The following is a 22,478-nucleotide window of genomic DNA, read 5'->3' as shown; positions in this document are numbered from 1 at the left end:
TGGCCCCTCCCTAGACCACACACACCCATCTCTGCCCTGAGTATGTGGCCCCTCCATAGACCACGTGCACACAGCTCTGTCTTGAGGGCTTGGCCCCTTTGTAGACCAGGAGCACACAGCTCTGTCCTGAGTATGTGGTCTCTCCATAGACCACGAGCCCACAGCTCTATCCCTGAGGTACGAGATGGTTGCTTGAGAAGCCAAGCACAGGGAAAAGTGATTGTCCACATTCTCATCCACAGCCCCTGAGCACTGCGGGCCCCCAGCACTCCTCTCTGGACAGTGAAAGAGACAGCCTCGTCGTCAGCTCGGTAGGAGCTTTTTATCCTTTCGGTATTCAGTCAATATCAAAAATATCAGGGCCTGGGGTGGTGGCTCACACCTGCAATCCCAACACTTCGGGTGGCCAAGGTGGGAGGATCACTTGAGGCCAGGAGTTTGAGGCCAGCCTGAGCAACATAGCAAGACCCCATCTCTACAAAAGAAAACTACAAAAATTAGCCAGGTGTGGTGGTAGCAGCCTGTGGTCTCAGCTACTCAGGAGGCTGAGGTGGGAGGATCGCTTGGGCCTGGGAGGATCATTTGGGCCTCAGAAGATGAAGCTGCAATGAGCTCTGCTCACGCTACTGCACTACAGCCTGGGCAATGGAGTGAGACCTTGAGACCTTGTGTCTCAATAAAACGAACAAACAAACCCCAGCTGTCGTCACACTCTGAACACCACCTGTGCATGTGGGCCACTGAGGACAGCAGGTGGAGCCCACGCCCTGTGTTTGTGCGCACCTGTGACTGCTGAGACCCAGGATGCTACCTCCACCAGTGTTTCATTTCATCTTATTCAGATGAACACAACAGGGACCCACTCGCGGGTTGGGAATGGGCTCAATTCTGTGCCTGGACACAAAGTTAGCACCGGAGCAAGCACGTGTTCCAGCCTGCGAGCGGATCCTGTGCGGTTCTACAAGTGCATTGTGCCCTGGCTGGTTCTGCATATGCTGTTCCAGTGACAGGTTCTGTTCTCCAGGCCCCTGCACACAGCCAGTCCATGTCGAAGCTTCTGTGTCCTGCCCCATGCCCTCTGATGGAGGAGGAATTAAACAGCGCTCGAGGGCACACTGGCATCTAAGAGTCACAGCACCTGGTGCAATGCAACTGCTCCCAGTCAACCTGCCCCTCGTGCCCATGGGCTCAGGGCCTGGGACTCAGGGCCCCACATCATCCTAGGACTGCCCAGCCCTCTGGATCCCTCCAGCACTGCACACAAACCTCTTGGCCTCCCTCAGCAGCTAACTCCACACCAGATCATTTTTCAAAAGAATGTAAAGTAGATTCAGAAATTCCTCGCCAGGCCTGGCCAAGCATGACCTAGGGTCTCACAGGTGTTGGGGGAGGCCAGAGACGGAGCCGCAGACATGCCCAAGGCTGAAGCTGATCACCAGAGGCCCCAGGAGCTGCTTTTTCTCACTCAACCAACACAAGCCAAATCTCTCATGCAATTTCATGAAGGTAAATACGGGTACTTTATGTAGCTTGAAAGGAGTTTAGTTGATTATCTATTAAGCACCTACTACCTATGAGGCACTGTGCTAGTGGCTGAGGGAACGAGAGGACAAGGCCAGGCTGCCCCGTAGCTCACTCTCTGGTGCAGAAAACAGGCGAGGAGAGCCCAAGAGGCTGGAGGGGAGCCGCTCCCTCTGCTGCTGTGTGCAGTGAGTTCTGTGTTGTTAACAGCTCTTACTGCAGGATGCAGAAAACGGGAGCTGGGCACTGTCACTGAGAGGACACAGCCTGTAAATCAGCGTCCCGGGGGCCTGGCGTGCTAGGCTTAGTCATACATATAAAAAAACAACCAACACGTCACAAGACCGTAAGATTTTATGGAATAACCAAGAATAGCGCGACCAACGTCGCCTTATGAGAAGCTGAGGTTGATGCCGCACAAGCCTCTTCCTGAAGACGCGCCCTCGTCACAGCAAAACTTCAACTAAGTTCTTCCCTGTCCGCATGTTCTGACATTTCAAAATAGTGATCAATTCCCCGAAGGCTACGATTTCTGAGCAGACTTAGTAGCCACAGGCCCCATCTCCTTCACACTCACGTTTCAGAATCCAATGCCCAGATGTCATCGATGTTTGCCTCAAAGGAATCAGCTTGGGACATGGGAGGGTCGGTGGGGACCAGATCAAAGGACGTGGCCCAGAGATTATGGCATTGGGGCTCATTCTGTTCTACTTTGCAGGTGTTTGAACATTTCCATAATGAGATGTTTAAGAAGAAAAGGAAAGGAAAATGACCATTATTACTGTCCCTGAGAAGGAAAAATAAGTATTTATCCCTTCTCTTCTTTCTTGTAAAGGGAAGATCCCAGGCAGCCTCTCGCCACTGGTGGGGCAGTCAGCAGCGTGGACACGGATGCCTGGGCCGGGGGACAGCGCATGGCTCCGAATGAGAGGAAAGGGAAGAGACCCCAAAGATGCAACGGTGGGCTGGTGGGTCTCAGACAGAGGGGAGCAGGAGGGCATGAGGGATCCCACGGGGTAGGGGCCACTGCTCTTCCGAGGGCAACAGCCTGGGGTAGAGGAGCTGATGGTGTCCTGGGCTAGTGTGGGTTATGTCCTGTCTCCGTGCCCACCAGGGGCGTCCTTCCAACGCTGCTCCTGCCTAAGCATTTCCAGTCAGAACTCTGTGGGGAGTGTGTACACGAGTGTGCACGTGTGTGCTTTGCACATGTGTACACATGTTGCATTGTGTGCATGTGTATGCATGTATGTGAGCATATGTTGTGTGTGCACTGGACATGTGTGTGCGTGTGCTCTGTGCATGTGTGTGCTGTGTGCACATGTGTGTATGCATGTGTGTGCTGTGTGCACATGTGTGCATGTGTGTGCCATGTTGCACATGCATGCATGTGTACGTCTGTGTGCATATGTGTGTGTGTGTGTGCTAGATTTAGCACACGAGAGGCTCAGAAGGGAGCAGGGGCAAGAGCTGTGTGATCAGGCATGGGCACCAGCCCCCTCCGTGCCAGCCTCCTGGACACCCCTTGGGCCGGTTGTTCTCCAGGCTCTGAGTGCCCTTTGCTCTTTAGGCCTCTCCTGCCCACTCAGCCCTCCGTGTGCTGGCGATGCCCAGATCTGGGCCTTTCATCAGCTTCCCGGAACCCTTGTCATGGCTTCTTGAGGGCGGCTTGATCACCACTCCCTGATCGCCACTCGCGTGTGCTTGCCCATCCCTCCAGGGCCCTCCTAACCCCGGCCTCCATCGGCCCTGGCCCTGCTCGTTTTTCTTGGCAATGCCCCCAAATGGCGTCCCCTACACCACACAGATGTGCACGAGGCGACACACCACCTCACCATGCCTGGTGGCTTCCCACGTTTAAGACTTTTAGGCTGAGCATGAGTTTTTTGCAAGTGAAGATGTTGGTGCTTCCTCCCTGTCTCCTGAAACTCCCAGCCCCGCATGCAGCCAGCTCTTTGTGGAGGAGAGAGGGCTTTGGAACGAAAGAGCTCTGCCACTTTCTGGCTGTCATTTCAGAAAAGCATTAGACTCCCTCAAGTTTGCTAGTTCATCTGTGGATAATGGCAGCCCCAATGGTGCCTGCCACCTGGATGTGTCATGAGACAAGAGACCTCAGGACCCTGCACTTTTGGGGAAGGGGCGAGCTTGGCCGCTGAGAGAGGAGTGCGGGCGTCAAACTCAACTCCTCCTGGGAGTCCCTTGCTGCTGGCTCAGGATGAAACAGAAGATTCAAACTCTGCTGCTCTCTTCTGAAGTTGCCTGGTTCATGTGGACATTATGTATCATTAAATAAAAGACAAAGAAGATCATGGCTTCTCATACAAGCCAATAAATTTTAGTGGATAGAATTCCCCAAAATAGTATGTGCACTTGGACACCCTGAGCCAATCTTGGCATTGCTGGTGTGAGCCATCCTCACACAGCTCGGAGGCCAAGGACAGGGGCGTGGCTGCTGCTTACGGGCAATAAACAGCCCACCCTGACCAGCCAAGGGGCGGCTCTGTGGCCCCAGCTCAATTCCAGGTGTCATCGGAGACTGGGGTACTGTAGGAGGAACAGGAATTCCTCAGCAAAGCACATTTAGCAAAGTGCTCTCTCCCTCTGTCTGGGAAACCATTTCAGCTGCTTTAGCAGACGACAAAACAGCAGTGGCTTAGACAACACAAGAAAACACGACTCCCCCGTGGAAACGTCGGACACGTCCCTGGAGCTGTGGGACGTGCATGGTCTCGGAAGCCCCCTCTTCCCACTCAGGTGCTTACTCAGCCTCCCGAGGTTGTGCTGGGAGTACAGCAGGGCATGGGGCTGTGGTGGTGAAGGCACTGGGAGGGGCATGGGGTGGCCACTGTAGGGCCTGGCCAGGTACCGAGGGCTGCCCAGCTGCGTCCAGGGACCGCCTCCCCCTGCACCCCACCATGGGTCACTCAGACTCGAATCTGCACAACTTTCTTTCCCCTGCTGCCCCGGCCCTTCCGAGCCAGGAGATGTGATTTGCCTTGTAGAAAGTAAGCCTTCAGATTCTATTCTTGGGGCTCATGAATGAACGAGGAAAGCACTACAAAGCCAAAAGGAAAGGAAGGTACATCAGTTCCTCCTGAAACACAAACTTCTAGCCGCCCCACGGGGCTGCTATGGGCATCAAAGGAAGTCATACCAGGGAGCCCTGGACAAGCTGCCCAGATACAGGCACGGCCCAGCCTGCAGCCCACAGCCCACAGCCCACAGGGGAGGCTGAGGACATGCCAAGGCCACCCGTGCACACCTCCACCCTCACTAGGACCCTGTGAGCCAGCCCTGTGCCCAGCGGGAACCTAACTCACTGGGTCCTGCCATTGTGGTGCACGTAAACCACGCAGCAGATGAAGATATTTAAAACTACTGGGTGTCAGAACATGCCACACTTTTCTAACCACATCCAATGACACCTCTTATTAGTTTAATTAAAACTGAATGCTTAATTTGACCATACAGAGACAGAACACAGCAAGTTGTACCTAAAAGCACTCATTAGCGCCTGGACAGTGCGATCCTCTGGGAGGTGCTGCCGGCGGTGGGATTCTTATGGCCGTGCGGAGAAAAGTCAGCCTGGATGTGCAGCCTGGCCCCACCACCTGGCTAACTAATACTTCCAACGTGCTTTCCTTTCTATCACATAAGAACAATAGCAGCTCAGGCCGGGTGCAGTGGCTCACACCTGTAATCCCAGAACTTTGGGAGACCAAGGCGGGCAGATCACCTGAGATCGGGAGTTCAAGACCAGCCTGGCCAACATGGTGCAACCCCGTCTCCACTGAAAATACAAAATTAGCCAGGTGTGGTGGCACCTGTAATCCAAGCTACTTGGGAGACTGAGGCAGGAGAATCGCTTGAACCCAGGAGGTGGAGGTTGCAGTAAGCTGAGATTGTGCCGTTTTACTGCAGCCTGGGCAACAAGAGAGAAACTCCCTCTCAAAAAAAAAAAAAAAAAAAAAAAAGAGCAGCTCTCATGCAGGGTTTTTGGAAGACTAAAAATAAAGTGTATAAAATATCTGATATGTAATAGTCACTAATAAATAATGGTTGTTATGATTAGCTAATAGAGTGTCAATAACTCTTCATTGATAGTGGTGTGGATAAAGGAGAAGCCCTTATTTCAAAGGAATCAAAACACACAACACAATTTGATGTAATTTTATACATGGTTATCTCACCTGTAGACAGTGATTTACCTGAAAGCAGGGGAGATATTTGTCTCAGGGATTCAATCTGTAATTTTCAAATCAGTGGGCATACCCTTTGTCTGTATCATCAGATTCTATCGTATGCTTCTTGAGTGAAAAGATTTTTTTAATTATCTTTTCTTCTTAAAGGATTAAAAAACCTGAGAATATCAATTGTGCCCTTCCTGGTTCAGCATAATAAGGTAAGGTGTCTATGACAGTAGATTATTATCAACACACACACCTCACTGTGGTCATCAGACACTTGCAGAGGAAGTACCTGCCTGGAGACACATCTGTGGTCTCGGCCAGGGAACCAGAGCCCCACCGTCAAGAGACTTACGCGTGCGTGTCCCCCACCAGGAAATCCTAACGGACCAAATACCTAAAAGCATAGAGTTTCGGAACTAAATTCTAATCTAGTGCAACTTCATCATTGGTTTAATAAGGGAGTGAATGTTTTCACTATCAGAAGGAACTTTTCCTTGACCGTTTCATACCATTTTTCTTAGGGTATGTGAATGCATTTAAGACAACATTTTGTTTCCTCTCATGGCAAATATAAACCTTTTATTATGAAGTTTTCTAGTGTATGAAATGAGGCTTATTTGTGTTTTCAATAGACCAATGACTGCTAGAAAAATTTCTATCCTAAGAAAACAGAAAAACCAATCAAACTCAGAAGAAATCTCCTTGCCCACAGAGATTACAGAGCAATTCTTTTGTGACCCTAAAGGGAAATACATAGCACAGGTGAGGTGCTCAATGACACACAGGCATTGAGGAGTGAGGGGTGAGTGATCACGGTGCATGTCTGAGATGGAATTCCATTTCACGTTGTATCAGAGCCATTCATGACAGAGGAAAGCATCAGGCCTTGCGGTGCGGTGGGAAAACGGGACAGTGGAATGTACTAATGTACTCCTCCCTGGAAAGAAACAGTTATCGGCGTCTCTCTCTAAGTGAGAGGCTTGTGGATGATGTTTCTATAATTAATACATTTCACATTTACAATTAGGAAAAATCATTATTTTCAAAATATCGATGCCAATTGAATTAAGTCACAGGAGTGACGGAGCCTAAAATTCTACTGAGATGCGATGACCAAGAGGCTAGCGCAGACACCTACTTCCTTTAAGACGAAGGGAGTTCGCTTTGAAGATACTTTTTCTCTCCTGCTCAGGGGTCTTTTTAAGCCCCTTTCACTTGGAAGGACAATTATAGTGGAGATAATCCCCAAAGCTGCCCCTGGAAATGGCTCCCGCTGCTGCCGTGGGTGCTGGACCTGGTGTGGCCACTTCTGATTCTGGGGTTTGTGGGAAAGGCCTGCCAGGACGTCACCTCTCCAGGCTCTTCCCCGGGTCAAAGCTTCAGATAGAGGGTTTCCCAGTGTTCCAGCCGGCACGGAGCCTCCTGAGCGCTGGCCCAGTGAGCACCTCGACCCCCTGAGGTCAGGGTGGCTGGAGGGCCAGTCCCAGGGGTTTCAGTCAAGTCCCAGCTCAAGGAAGCCACCGGGGGTCATGAGCTGCTGAGCAGGAAGAGAGCAGTCAGCTTAGAAGCTCTCAGGGAAGAGGCCAGGAGCCCTTCCTTAGGTCTGAATTGTCCAGGCGGCCACCCCATCCTTGGCCTCTGGGAGCTCCTGAGAGTCAGGGAAAGGTGACACGGGAGCCATGCATCACACCGAAGGAAGCCAGCCCCAGCCTGAGCCTGACCATCTGGTTCCAGCCGTGACCTCCGACAAGACACTTTCTGATCTTAGTTCATCTTTGTCTGAAAATGAGGCCTCTACACCTGCAGGTTACATGAAATGTGTGACGTGGGCAGCAAAGTCCTGGCAGGTGGTGAAAAACCCAATAAATACCTGAGACGAGCAGCCGCTGTCCCATGGCCCCTGGAGAGAGGAACGCAGCCCCTCAGGAGCCCCCTCAATCTGAGCATCCAGCATGGGGCTTGGCTTCCCACTGTGGCTGCACCATCTCCACGAACTTAGGACCCTTTGAGCCTCTGAAGTGGGTCTCCTGGCTGAAGCCAGGGTGGCCGGTGGCCTGCCTCCCCTCCTCCCCTCTCCCAGGACCCGCCATTCCCACTGTCTTCTCAGCCAGCAAGGTCCTTGCACCCTCCTCTCCCATGCACCCCCAGTGCTCGTCCTGCACCCCTATCCTCCCCCTGCTCCCCCCAGGTGAGCTGGGGGCTTCTGGTCCAGGCCAATTCTTTCAGTGATGCCCCCTGGGCTGTCCCAGGTTCCTTCCTGTGGACCTTGTAAGTTCTTTGAAGCTTCCAGGTGCCAGGCTCCCAGACAACAGGACCCAGTGCATTATGCTAATATACAATACATAGCGCCTGCTATTTACAATGTAATCTTAATGTATGGCACATAGCACCTACTACATAATGCATAGTGCTTCCTATATGACCTTAGCATCCGATCTTCACAAAAGAGACTGGAGAGGAAAACCAGTTGCAGTCCTAACACTGCCCCTTTCTCACTGTGCCTGCCTTGGTCAAGGCACCCGACCTTTCTGGGCTACAGTTTGCCCTTCTGAAAATGGCATGTGTACTGGAGGACTTATCTGTCACAGACCTAAAGTTCTCTAGCTCTGTACAGCCACTCAGGAAAACAGCAGAGAGGTTCGTCAAAAAAACACAAATAGAACTACCATGGGACTCAGCAACCCATTGCTGGGTAAAGACCTAGGTGACAGGAAATCCGTGGGTTGAAGAGACATCGGCACCCCCACACTTATCGCAGCATGTTCATAATCACCAAGGTATGGAATCGCCCTTGGTGCCCAACAATGGAGAATGAATAAAGAAAATGTGGCGTAGATACACAATGGAATACCACTCTCCCATGAAAAAAAAAGATATCCCAGCATCTGTGACAATATGGATGAGCTTGGACATCATGTTAAGTGAAATAAGCCAGGTACACAGAAACAAGTACTGGGTGATCTCATATGGAGCTCTTGTATGGATTTCTTGTATGTGAAATCCAAAAATAACACAAAAGTTTAAGTTGATCTCCTAGGAGCAGAGAGTAAACAGTGGTTATGGAAGCTTGGGAGGGGAGGATGAGGACAGGGGATGAGGAGAGATTGTTCTACTGCACAATAGGCTGACTTTGGTTAACAATAAAATAGCGTATACAACAAGATAGTGAGAAGAGAGGCTTCTGAATGTTCTCACCACAAAGAAATGATACACGCATGGGGCGATGCATGATGACACATAATGATACACAGTGATACATGCACAATGATGCCTAATGATACATGATGATGGTACACGCATGATACATGCATGAGGTGATACATAATAACACGCATGAGGTGATGATACATGCACAATGATGCCTAATGATGCATGATGATGGTACATACACAATACATGCATGGTGATACATGATAATACATGCACGAGGTGATACATTATAATATATGCATGAGGTGATACATAATGATACAGGCATGATGATGCATAATGATGCATGATGATGGTACATGCATGATACATGATGATGCATGATGATACGCATAATGATCCACCCTTGAGGAAACGGGCATGCACACTACCCTGATTGGATCATTACACAACACAGATATGCATGGGAACAACAAATCGTACCCCATAAACATGTACAGTGTGTCCATTAAAAGTTAAATACATAAACTTTTTAAGTCTTCTGCAACCTAGCTCTGTCTCATTTGTCTTTTAAGCTTTTCATGCACCTGTTACTCTTATTCTGTCATTCATGGCACCCAATGCAGTGCTCTGTGCATAGATGGTTTACCGCATGTAGTAAGAGTAAATGGAAATAAGTTTCATGCTTTCTTGCTACTTACCTTACACTAAAAAGTACCAGGTACTTGACTATGTACTCGGCACTTGCCACTCACTTTTCATTACTGTTTTTAATCCTCACAACTTTAAGGAATGGGTATTTTTGGCCTCACACAATAAATGAGGAAACAGCATTAAAGAGCTTAAGCAACTTGCCCGATACATAAAAGCTACACAGTTGGAGCTCTTAACCTCCACCCAGATGGCTTTCAGCTGCTCTCCAGAAACCTGAGAATGTGGGGAGACAGGCGGTTTCTCTAACACGAAGCTCCTCTGTTTATCCAGTGAGAATCTATGGTTCTCCCACAAGGGCTCTGACAAAGTTTCTTGGACCCAAAAGATACTAACTGCGTTTCCCGGTTCCTGGGAATCTAAGATCTGGAAGTCACAGAAAGAGACGATTTTGGGGCCTCTGGTCAACATCAAGGCACCTGCTGAGGTGTGAAATGTGAGCACTGTGCCCTGACATGGTGGGTACATGTGGAGCACGCCCACTTCTGACAGCCGACTGGGGCCACCAGTGGGACCAAGAAAATGTGCGCCTATCTCAACTTTGGTCCTGTGTGTGGAACACACACACACAAACACACACACACACACACAGAACTTGTGTATAAAGAATGCATCGTCTTCACAATATGGTCACCTGGGAGAGGCAGAGCTGAGAAAGACCCCACTCCTCGGAAGCGTGGCTGGCGAAAGTCCGCGCTCATGAGCACAGTCACTGCTAATGCCTAGCGGAGGTCCTCGCTCACGAGCACAGTCACTGATAATGCCTAGCGGAGGCCCGTGCTCATGAGCACAATCACTGACATCGCCTAGCAGAGGTACGCACTCACGAGCACAGTCACTGATAACGCCTAGCGGAGGTCCGCGCTCACGAGCACAGTCCCTGATATCACCTAGCAGAGGTCGGCACTCATGAGCACAGTCACTGAGAATGCCTAGGAGGTCCGCGTTCATGAGCACAGTCACTGATAACGCCTAGCGGAGGTCCGCGCTCATGAGCACAATCACTGACATTGCCTAGCCGAGGTCCGCAATCATGAGCACAATCACTGACATCGCCTAGCGGAGGGCCACGCTCATGAGCACAGTCACTGAAAATGCCTAGCGGAGGTCCACGCTCATGAGCACAGTCACTGAAAATGCCTAGCGGAGGTCCACGCTCATGAGCACAATCACTGAAAATGCCTAGCGGAGGTCCGCGCTCATGAGCACAGTCACTGAAAATGCCTGGCGGCATGAGCACAGTCACTGAAAACGCCTGGCGGTGGTCCGTGCTCATGAGCACAATCACTGACATCGCCTAGCAGAGGTCCGCGCTCACAAGCATAGTCACTGATAACACTAGCGGAGGTCTGCACTCACGAGCACAGTCCCTGATATCGCCTAGCAGAGGTCGGCGCTCATGAGCACAGTCACTGAGAATGCCTAGGAGGTCCATGTTCACGAGCACAGTCACTGATAACGCCTAGCAGAGGTCCGCGCTCATGAGCACAATCACTGACATCGCCTAGCGGAGGTCTGCGCTCATGAGCACAGTCACTGAAAACGCCTAGCGGAGGTCCGTGCTCACACTGATAACGCCTAGCGGAGGTCCGCGCTCATGAGCACAGTCACTGATATGGTCTAGCGGAGGTCTTAGAAGGGCCACGTGTGTGTCATTATCACACACTCATTGTAAGAGTTTGCGGATACTTCCCCAACTGCTTCATTTATCCGACTGTGGAAACAGCTTGCAAGCCAGGTCACAATTGAGAACCCGCGTGGACCCAGCAGCCAGACCGCATGCCCACGTGATCTGCCCTGGAAAGTGCCTGCCGTGGGTCCAGAGGGCAAGAGGTGACGAAGCGCCACCTGTCCAGTGAAACCAACCCCACCTGTAATGAGAACAGCACCAGCATTTACTGGGGCACGTTCCCTGGGATGGCGCAGCCACACCTGCGGGGCTGGAGCCTACCTTTGCTGCTGGACGCTGCGCAGCACCCACCCCTCCTGCTTTCCTTGGGAGCCTTCCAGGCCCTTGGATGACTTGATGGGACCATTTCTTGCCACAGGAGCCAGAGGGTCCAGATGCGCCCCTCCCCAATGACACAGTGAGAAGGGAGGTGGCATGTGAATGAACCCTGACCTCTGAGATGCTCACTCCTGAAACTGCGACTCTTGAACTAAGGACACAAGGAAACGCCCCGCTAACTGCTTCTGCCCAGCCGTCTCCGGCATAGCAGCCCAGCTCCTCACCTCAGAAAGTGCCTTAGCTCTCTGCTGTCAGCCCACATTGCTGCAGCTCCCGGGCCCTGATATCCTAACAGCACGTTCCGTTTGGTGATTGGCCAGCAGCTTCTGCTGTTTGCATCTAGAAACCCCAAATGACAAAACGGCTCACAGCCTGTTCAAGACAGAGGGCAAAGCCACACCTCTAGGAAGGCTCACCTCCAGGCGGAAGGCTTTCCATGCAGAGCTGCGTTATATGTGCAGTCTTCTCCCCGTAACAGAATAGACTTTGAAAGTAAGAACCAATGTGAATGGAATCGATGCCGGACAGCACAGTCGCAGACTGTGAACCCCACAAATCTTCACATGTGGCATGAGAGAAACAGCAGCCTCCAAAACTGTGGGGATGCTTTCCTTTCAGAAAAACTGGAACAAGCAAAATCACTGTGGAACAAAATGTCACTGGCACAAAGTACACCCGGAGTCTGTGCAGGGCAGCCTCCTCCGTCCACACACATTCTCTCTTTATGTTAGTATCAAAACTGCTAGAAAAATGAATGTGGGCTCATTCAAAGCCATTAGCTCCCATACAATGCAGATGTCTCAATAGTGAGACTGGTGTGTCCATGCTGAATTTTCCCATGTGTGACTCCATCACCGTTCATCAAAGCAATGTGTCACGGTCCCTGTGCCCTTAAGAAAGCATCTCTCTTCTGTAACGTGTGTTTCTATTTCACCTCTCCCGTCTGCTCAGGGACTGAACTGCCGTGAGAAATGGGAATGTTACTCCTGCTGCACATGCAAGCACATATTATCCCGCAGAACCCAAAACTCCTCCAGGAAACACAAAACAAAACAAGACTCCCAACTCTTTCCCTCCAGCCACCTCCACTCCCAGAATTCACTGCAGCCGACACAATGGCAGGCTTCAAAATGGGGCTATGGGATGTTCGTCTAATTGTCTCCGAAATACTCGCATAGAACCAAGGCTCGCGCAGTGGCTCAAGCCTGTAATCCCAGCACTTTGGGAGGCCGAGATGGGTGGATACGAGGTCAAGAGATCGAGACCATGCTGGCCAACATGGTGAAACCCCGTCTCTACTAAAAATACAAAAATAAGCCAGGCATGGTGGTGGGCGCCTGTAGTCCCAGCTACTCGGGAGGCTGAGGCAGGAGAATCACTTGAACCCAGGAGGTGGAGGTTGCAGTGAGCCGAGATCACGCCACTGCACTCCAGCCTGATGAGAGTGAGACTCTGTCAAAAAAAAAAAAAAAAAAGAACCAAGGCTCCAGCATTTCCTAATTTTAGGAACCATGAACCATCAGGTGCCGCCAAAGTTGAGGAGGCATTTTTCTAAATGCAAATCTTCAGTTTCTTCTGCCAGAGGCACAGAGAGGGCTCACTGGATTTTCTCTTCTACCTCAAAGCCATTGCATGTTTTTTCTTATTTCTTGTTATTTAATTTTTTTTTTAAACAAGCCAACCAACTAAAATAACAAATTGATTTTCATTCAGGCAGCTCCCAGAACATAACTGGCTGGACCCCAGTAACGTCCCACGCTGTGGAACATCAGGGCCCTCATCTTTAAAGATGTGGCTTGAGGTTTGCAGGCCTTATCGCTCATTAGCTATCCAGCCAGATGCAATTGTTCTGGAAGCAAGTAGCCCAAACAGACAGGACCTTCTGGAAATGTGCCTTCAGAGGCTGAAAAGCATCTTGGAAGAGCAACCCACTCTCCACCCAGCTGGCAACTAAGTGAGTGGTAGTGTTGATTGCATTATCTGTCTCGGCTTGGGTTCTCTCAGAAAGTGTCTGAGCCAAAGATTTGAGTGCAGGTGATTTATTAGGCACTTGCTCCCAGGCAAAAACGGTCAGGGGTGGGAGGATGAAAGGGAAGAAACCAAAAGTTGCAGAAGCATTGTCCTCGCAGCTAACATGGCTGCATGCAAACATGCCAGCCAGCAGGATGTTGGCATCACCCTCTCAGCTAACATGGCCACGTACGGAAGTGCCAGCCAGCAGGATGTCGGCATCGTCCTTGGAGCTGGCATGGCCACGTGCAAACGTGCCAGCCAGCAGTAGTCGGAATGGTGCTGAGCACCCTCCGGGAACCGTCCCTACCTGAAATATGGGTGTGATGTACGGAGCACACGCAGCCACCCTGCAGCATGAGATGACTGTTGAGTACAGGACACGCAGAACGAAGCTGGAAGATGAAAACAAAAAAAAAAAAATCCTGGCTTGCTGACTTCCTGGGGCACATACTGAGTGTTGGGAGATCATTTCCAGACTTATATATGAAAGAGAAGTAAACCCCCGTTTTATTTCAAAGCTTAGCATGCCTATAACTCACCTGCAGATCTTGTCAAAATGCAAGTTCTGACCAGAGAGCCTGGACTTGTGACTTAGATTATCTCCTGCTGAAATGCTGACGACACTCCAAATAGCAAGGGTTTGGCCTCTATTATTTGGGGTTTTCTAACATTCACCACTGAAACTAATCCTAACTAATTAAAACAGTTTCACATTGGGGAGGAAAATAAAGTTTTTGTCTTCTTTAAACTACTATGACTTAGGGTCTGTCAAAACCTCAAAAACTATATATATATATATATATATTTCATTTCACTCGATTTCATTTGGGACACAAATGGAGACCAGAATCACAGGTATCTTTGGAAACTGTTCTCAGCCTTCCGAGCTCAGCTGAAATGTCCTTTTCCAGGGACACAGGGCCCAGTGGGATGTGGTGGGGTCTGCGCTGGCTCCCCGGGCGTTCATACCTTGGAAAGCTGCAGAGCTGACTTCAGGTTGTGCCAATTCCTGTGCCTGCGTCATCCCTCATGTACATAAAACGTGAGGCACGCAGGCCTGTACCTGCGCCATCCCTCATCTACGTAAAGCGTGCGGCGCGCAGGCCTGTGCCTGCGTCATCCCTCATCTACGTAAAGCGGGTAGCGCGCAGGCCTGTGCCTGCGTCATCCCTTATCTGCATAAAGCGTGAGGCGCTGTGCGTGGCGTCATCCCTCATCCGCATAAAGCCTGAGGCGCCCAGACCTGTGCCTGGCGTCGTCCCTCATCTGCATAAAGCGTGCGGCGCAAAGGCCTGTGCCTGCCTCATGCCTCCTCTGCCTAAAGCCCTGCGCGCAGGCCTGTGCCTGCGTCATCCCTCATCTGCATAAAGCCTGTGGCGAGCAGGCCTGTGCTTGCGCCATCTCTCATCTGCATAAAGCGTAGGGCGCGCAGGCCAGCGTGTTGGAAAACAAGGCTTTGACATTGTCTCTTGGATTTTCACAGCCTTCCTCTCACAGAACAGGGGTGGACCCCGGCCCTGAGCACATCTGAGCTCTTTCCTGCCTGTGCTCCTGTTGAAGACATTCAGCCTCCGACTGCCCTCGGGAGGATGGAGATGCCCCGGTGCCGAGGCCAGAGCCCATGCGCAAAGCGAGGGCTGAGACCACGGAGACTCCTTGTCTCCTCCAGCGGGTTCCTGAAGCCACCTCCCTGCTCCTGGAGGAAGAAAGCCGAACTGCAGCTCAGGGAAAGGTGGGCTTGCTGGCCTCGCTGGCGGCATCCGAATGCCTGGAGCCTCATGGTGGGTGCTGCTACTGCTGCCAGCAGCTGGATGTTTCGAAATTCGCCCGCTTTGGAATGATACAGTGAGACCTTGGCGGCCGCGCTGCCTGAGACGATACTCACGTTTGCAGGGGAGGTTTCAAGGCCTGCTGGAGTCAGCGGCTGCCTTGCCGCCCTGGGAGGTGAGCAGCCCGTCCCCATGCTGGCTTTCTGCAGGATGCAACCTGCATTTTCACCCCAGACAGACGCAGTCTTGGACATCTGCTTGCCAGCATAGAAAATGCGTTGTTTCCCCCAAGTTTATTTTGGTTAATGGATTGAATTGGTTTTTTAAACTGCATTGCTTTGAAACATCACTGGAGTTTTTCAGTTTTCATATTACTACATTTTTGATGTATTATCATTGAAATGCTGTTTTAATGACGGTCAAAGCGGCTCCCAAGCCCTCCTTCACTGGCGAAGCACCAAGGTGCTCAAGTGAGCTCCCAGTGTACGTGAGGGTGCTCTCGCTTTTGAAAAAAAAGTGAAGGAGGCTGGGCGCGGTGGCTCACACCTGTAATCCCAGCACTTTGGGAGGCGGAGGCAGGCGGATCACGAGGTTAGGAGTTCGAGACCAGCCTGGCCGGCATGGTGAAACTCCATCTCTATTAAAAATACAAAAATTAGCCGGGCATGGTGGCATGCACCTGTAATCCCAGCTACTCGAGAGGCTGAAGTAGGAGAATCGCTTGACCCCAGGAGGCGGAGGTTGCAATGAGCGGAGATCGTGTCATTGCACTCCAGCCTGGGCAATAGAGTGAGACTCCAAGAAAGAAAAGAAGAGAGGGGAGGGGAGGAAGGAAGGAAAAGGAAAGGAAGGGGAGGAAAAGAGAGAAAGGGAGGGAGGGAGATAAGGAAGGAAGAAAAGAAAGAAAAAAAAAAAACGTGAAGGAAATGGAACCCTGTGGCTGTGCAGGTCACGTGGCATTGAGCAGGCCACTCTCTCTGTTGCCCGGGTGCGGCCCTCACGCCGCGCCAGCCAAAGGTGACCCTGCTTTCGATGACTGTGGGAGGAAGCGTTAGCCACGTCCCACACAGATTGGAAATCTGACATTTGGAAAACTGAACTCAATCATCTTTTTTTTCCCTTTTTTACTTTTCAATTCCTTCTTCCTCGGTTCTCCACTCTCAAAATTTTGCAGTCATCATTGATTCTTTCTCTCCCGAGTTCAGTTCGAGGCCAGATTCTGCAGAATCCTGAGGTGGCATCACGAGTATCTCCTTAGTCCCTTGGCCGTGACAGCTTCTCCTCCCCCCCCCCATCCTGGATGAGCCGGTGAAGGTGGTGCTTCCTCAGAAATAACCGCAACGCACTGGTCCTCCTCTCAAAAGCCTAGGAAGCTCCCCTATGCTTCAAAAGCCAAGAGCTCTGCCTGGTTTTCTCCAAGTCTCCCCCCACCCCCCGATGGCCATTTCCTCTCCCCATGATTGCCTGCACACGTTTCAGTGAAAAAATTTTGATTGGTCCCTACACGGGGGCTGTGGCAGGTGAAAAAGAAGGAGTCAGCTGTCAACCTGCAAGTCAACAGAGGCCTCTGCATACAGGGGATCTTCCATTCCCGCCTTTGAGCTTGGTAAGTCGTTCACTTCCCACACAGACCCCAGCACCTCTGCTCGCCACCCCCCACATGCCCCCTGACCCTGATCACACCCACCAGCCTCTGCCACATTTAGAGTTAGATGTCTCTCCCTGTCTCTGTCTATCTCTTACTGTCCCTGTCTCTCTCTGTGTCTCTCCCTGTCTGTCTCTGCTTCTCTGTCTCTCCCCATCTCTCTCTGTCCCTGTCTCTCTCTGTCTCTCCCTGTCTCTGTCCTTCCCTACCTGTCTCTCCCTGTCCATCTCTCTCTGTATCTTACTATCTCACTCTGTCTCTCTGTCTCTTCCTGTCTCTCTCTGTCTCTCCGTATTTCTGTCTCTCCCTGCCTGTCTCTGCCTCTCTCCCTGTCTGTTTCTCTCATGTCAACACATGCTGTACACACACACACGCGGGATCACTCGGGAGCCGTTCGCCTCCGTGGTGAGCGTGTCGTGATGTTAAACTCTCTCTCAAGTGTGTTTTGCTGGTAATGACTGTCAAGGTGCTTTTAGGATGTGTGCTGATTGCTGTGGTCACTCGATGGCGGTGATGGGGTGGGACCCACAGCTGGCTCCAGCACCCACACGGCCTCTTCCACCCAAGACCGCCCCCACAGCAGGGCTGTGAAGACGTGGCTGCACCTCCCAGTGCCCCTGACCTTGAGAGCAAAGTGAGAAAGAAAAAGATGAGCGAGAAGATGACCTCCTGGGACCGCTGCCCCAGGGGAGCCCTGTTCCTCAGATGCACATCACAGACCCCAGGGGCCTTTTCCTCTAGAAGGCGTCCACACAAACAGCCATGGGGCTCTCAAAAGGTGGCTCCCTTCGCACAGGAGAACACGCACCCACACGGACCCGCTGAGGACACGTGTGCAGCGTGAGCATTGCCATCAGTGCTGTGTGACAGTCACCTCTTCACCAGACTCTGCTTGGAGTCCCTGACCCGTCTCACCATCACGTGATCTCAGGTTTACTGAAGGAAATCAGATGCAGCAGCAAACATGCTTCTCAGGCTCAGAAACAAAACCCTCGCCACTGAGCTGATGAGTCTCTCTGTGCTTCTAAACAGTGTGGAAAAGGTTAATGAATAAGGCTCAGGCAGGCCTGCGAGTTCCTTCAATCGGGGCATCAAAAGCCTGGGTAGTTTTAACAGAGGCTGTTGATGGGCATGTTTCAAAGCAAACAGCATCACGGCCCTGACAGGCCAATGACAGCACCATGCAGTGCTGGGGGGGCCCGGGGGGCACAGCCACAGAGCTCAGCCCTGGGGACACGGGGCCTGAGTGGGGGGCATAGCCACAGAGCCCAGCCCTGGGGACACGGGACCGAGGGGCCACAGCCACAGAGCGTAGCCTGCCCTGGGGATATAGGTCCCAGGGGGCATAGCCACAGAACCCAGCCTGCCCCGGGACATGGGGTGGAGCCTGAGGATGGCTGGGGTCAGGCAGCCCTGTCCTCGTCCCCAACACTCCACATCCCCAGGGTAGCTGGAGACCCAAGCAGATGACTCGCACGCAGGACAGGAAAGGGCATAAGTGACTGACAAGCTCCAGCCTGTCCTGACGGGATCAGAGGGGAGGCAGGAACGGCCCTCCGTGGCAGGCAGGTGGGGCACCTCTGCAGAAACCATAGCAGGTTACAGAGAAGAAAAGAGGCCATGCGGCTGGGGGCAGAGGGAGGGCCCCCGGGAACCAGGGAGGGCCTCCGTGAGATGAGGAGACACTCATCGCGGGAGAGCCAACAGAGAGAGACGGAGATGCAGACGCTGCTCTGGCCATAAAACCAGGTACACATCTCAAGGGCCTCAAGATGCTTTCTTTATTGTAGATTTTAAATCTCCAGGTGAAGGGTTGTCCATGGATCTTCCCCTGGGCGCCTTCTAACCCAATAGACAGCTTATCTGTTTCCCAAATGTCACATTGCATGGGGATGAGCTGGAATCCCACACAATGCCTCAGGAAGAACTAGAAACTGCAAAACTCCCAAACAACCCGATAACCACCCAGCTGCTGCAGCAAAGTATGAACACAGCGGGGTGAAAGGCCCACTTCCTCCGGCTCCCCGGCCTGCATTGACACCCACTCCAAAGACGGCTCAGGCCTTCCTAGAAAAGGCAGGTCCTGACCTAGGCTAACATTTGTAGGTAAATTCTTGGATATGAACTACACGCCCTTGAACACTGGTATTTCCATAAAGAGGTCAAATAAAAATATAAGCAATCTTGCAAAATTTCTCAACATTTGGGGTGATCTCTTATCTCCCCTTAAATATTGAAAATTTCTTTGTGACAGAGACCATATTTTATCACTCTGACGTTTATGACAAATTGGCAGGAAGCCTAAAAATCTCATTTTAGAGACACGGAAATTGAGACCCAGAGAAAGGCTTCTCCTGCTAAACAACTGTTATCTGGTTTGGAGAGAAAAAAAGAGAGCTAATACAGGCTAGAAAACACATTTTTAGAGAATGGTTGAAGATGAAAGAGTTATTACAAAGCCTAGCAAATGTAAACATGTTATAAGCACATAGAATTTAAAGCTACAGTGATCTTTTCAAACATTATATGATTAGTTTGGTTCATATGCTGGTCATGAAAAGGAATTTATTTCAGTGTAATCTAAGATTTATACCAGCTGTGGTAGGCAGAGTCATAGTCCCTCAAAAACATCCTCGTCCCCATCCCAGGCTCTGCAACTGCGTAACACTCCATGGTGAGGGATTAAAGCTTCAGGGAAAGGAGGTAGCTACTCAGCCGACCTTGAAATAGGGAGGCTGTCCTGGATCATCTGGGTGTACCCCATGTAACCTCAAGGGCCCTTACATGGAAGCTGGCAGAAGAGGCAGAGGGAGACTGGACGAGGGAAGGATGGGGCAGATGGGGCCATCTGTGGCTGTGAGGATAGGGAGGGACCTCCAAGGGGGTCCCGGAGGCTGGAAGGGAAATGGCATCTCCCCAGAGCTGCCAGAAGGGGCCTGGCTATCACTCAGTGGACACCGCGTCGGACTCTAACCCACAGACTGTGAAATAACAAACCTGTGTTCAGCCTCTGAGTTTGTGTTCATGACAGCAGCCCCAGGAAACTCACACAGCAGCTTTCTCCAATAAATAGATTTTCCTATTTCTCAGAAAATTCTATAATATCCTGTATAAGTACAGATTTTCCTGTACTGCTCAGGACACTGTCCTGATAAGAAGCTATCAATAGATAGAAAATCAATAGGTAGAAAAAGTTAAAATACTGGCTTTTTAACTAAAGATAATGTCTGGTGAAGGTTTGTTCTTAGAAGAGAAGTTTGCAAAGTGTTTCGTCCTGGCATCACTGGCGAGCGTCTTTGAAGATCTGCAAAGGTGCACGTTGGGCAGCCCCCCGGGAGCTTCCATTCGCTTCCCAGGGTTTCGCGCCCCTGCCCTGCTCCTGACACTGGCAGGAAGGCTATCAGGTGCTCCATGTGGGATGAATTGTGAGAATCCAGCGAATGCAGGCGAGGGAGACAGACAAGTGACAGAGGCTGGAGGAGGACCTGGAGAGCCAGAGCCCTGGGGAAGAGAAGAGGGGAGCGATTAGAACAGGAAACAGAACAGCACAGAAGAGAGGAAAGACAGAAGGAAGTTGTGCAGGAGGACTGAGAAGGCACCTGGAGATGTGGGGAGGGAACGGCTGACTTCTTTCCAGCCAGAACTGAGGCTGGCCCTTGTCTGAGTCAGGCGGGCAGGGCCCGTGGGAGGGACGGAGACACCAGTGGGGTGGGGGTGTGCGGTGGTGCTGCCCTTTCCCACCCCAGGCCCCTATGATGTCACCCTGCACAGGCTGCGTGGCTGTACTGAGTGTTTCCTTGAAAAACAACACAGTGCAATTTAGACTATCACAGTTTCACTGGAAGTCTTTGAATACAAACCGAAGCCTACGTGTTTTTTTATACCTAATATGTACATATATTCACAAAACAAAGCAATTCTATTTTTCCCAAAAAGGCAGGAAGAAAACAAATGATCTCAAATGTGTCTTCTATGAACATTTTTGGCGGAGTTTGAACCATATTTTGTCTAGGCAGGCCTTGCACACCGGAAAGACCTCCGAGAAAACCTGTTTCTTCTCTTTCTCATGTGGTCTCTGGTTTGCCAGCTAACAGAAATAACTTCAGGGGAAGAAAGAGACCATTGTCCCTTTACCTCTGGCTTCCTTAGTCAGGAATATGAGGTTTTAGAACTGCATCAAAACTGGACTGCATGATTGATTCTGCACCATTTACCAGCATTAGACTTGCCATGACTGTTAGATGTACTTGAAAGCTGTCCAGCTTCCTAGTCAATCCTTGCAGGCAACGGATGTCGGCCCCCTGGGTACTGCCAGTCAGCACAAATGCCTACTCTCAGAGGTTTGGAGAATCTAACTGGGGTGGTCAGGAGCTCCTGATCCATTCTCTGCCCAAGCCAATGTTTAACATCTCCAAGTGGGTCTGTGAGCTCAGTCACTTCTCTGCAAGGTGTCAGTTATCCAGTGCAGAAGCCGTGACTGTCTACCCCTGTGTGCACGTGTGGGAGTGCGCTGACGGTGAGTGCAGGCCCGGCAGGGCTCTTCTTAAGTTGGATTCCAGGAGAGACTGAGTTAGGAAGCTTCTGCCTCTTCCTCATGGTTCTGTCTCAAAGAGAGTCATCGCTCTGTGGTTCACTTCGGTGTGCCGTGGGGCACACGTCGTCTGGCTCTGCTGGGCCATCCAGCATCTGAACCCCTCGGATCTGGGGAACCCCCTGCCTCCTGTGTGCTGTGGGGCACACATCCTCTCGCTCTGCTGGGCCGTCCTGCATCTGAACCCCTCGGATCTGGGGAACCCCCTGCCTCCTGCATGGACATCAGATGCTGGATCCTCAGCTCCTTAAAGCGAGGGCTCAGTTCTGCTAACGGCATGCTCATGACTTTTTAATCAGGAGCCATAGCTTTTAAACAATAGCAACCATGGAGAATTCTGTCTGCTTGATAAAGGACATAAAATCACAGAGTTTCTGGGTCAGGTGGCGGCAGGATACGCTGGACACCTGCTGTTCCCGAGGACAGCTCTTGGCAGATTCTGTGGTCAGCCATGGAATATGGACTGAGACTGGAGCTGCTCCCGTGCAGAAGGCTCTCAGGACACTCAACCCCTTTTCCGTTTACATCTCCAGATAAAAGTTTCTGCAATTCCAACGGTGACACCAGACTGATGCATCAAAGCACATGGTCCACCATCAACTGTGGGTCAGGCCGGGCACAGTGGTTCACGCCTGTAATCCCAGCACTTTGGGAGGCCGAGGTGGGCAGATCACCTGAGGTCAGGAGTTCAAGACCAGCCTGGCCAACATGGTGAAACTCCGTCTCTACTAAAAATACAAAAATTAGCTGGACGTGGTGGCAGGCGCCTTGTAATCCCAGCTACTCGGGAGGGTGAGGCAGGAGAATGGCTTGAACCTGGGAGGCAGAGGTTGCAGTGAGCTGAGATCGTGCCACTGCACTCCAGCCTGGGTGACAGTGAGAC

General features: G+C 51.3%; 1 protein-coding gene across 1 annotated transcript in view; it reads right to left on the bottom strand.

Annotated features, from left to right (window-relative positions):
* The window catches only part of LOC129006788 (uncharacterized), a 162,567-nt gene extending 146,322 nt beyond the window's left edge, over positions 1-16,245 (bottom strand). The window contains exons 1-2 of the mRNA XM_054436887.1: positions 14,560-16,245; positions 13,898-13,982 (exon numbers count right to left, since the gene is read on the bottom strand). The gene's annotated coding sequence lies outside the window, so the exon portion shown is untranslated. The remainder of the gene's footprint in view (positions 1-13,897; positions 13,983-14,559) is intronic.
* Positions 16,246-22,478: the final 6,233 nt, after the last annotated feature.

This window comes from Pongo pygmaeus, chromosome 8 (genome assembly GCF_028885625.2).
Source record: "Pongo pygmaeus isolate AG05252 chromosome 8, NHGRI_mPonPyg2-v2.0_pri, whole genome shotgun sequence".
Classification (NCBI taxonomy): domain Eukaryota; kingdom Metazoa; phylum Chordata; class Mammalia; order Primates; family Hominidae; genus Pongo; species Pongo pygmaeus.
Note: the sequence above shows the minus strand (reverse complement) of the source record. Positions and strands in the feature narration are given on the sequence as shown.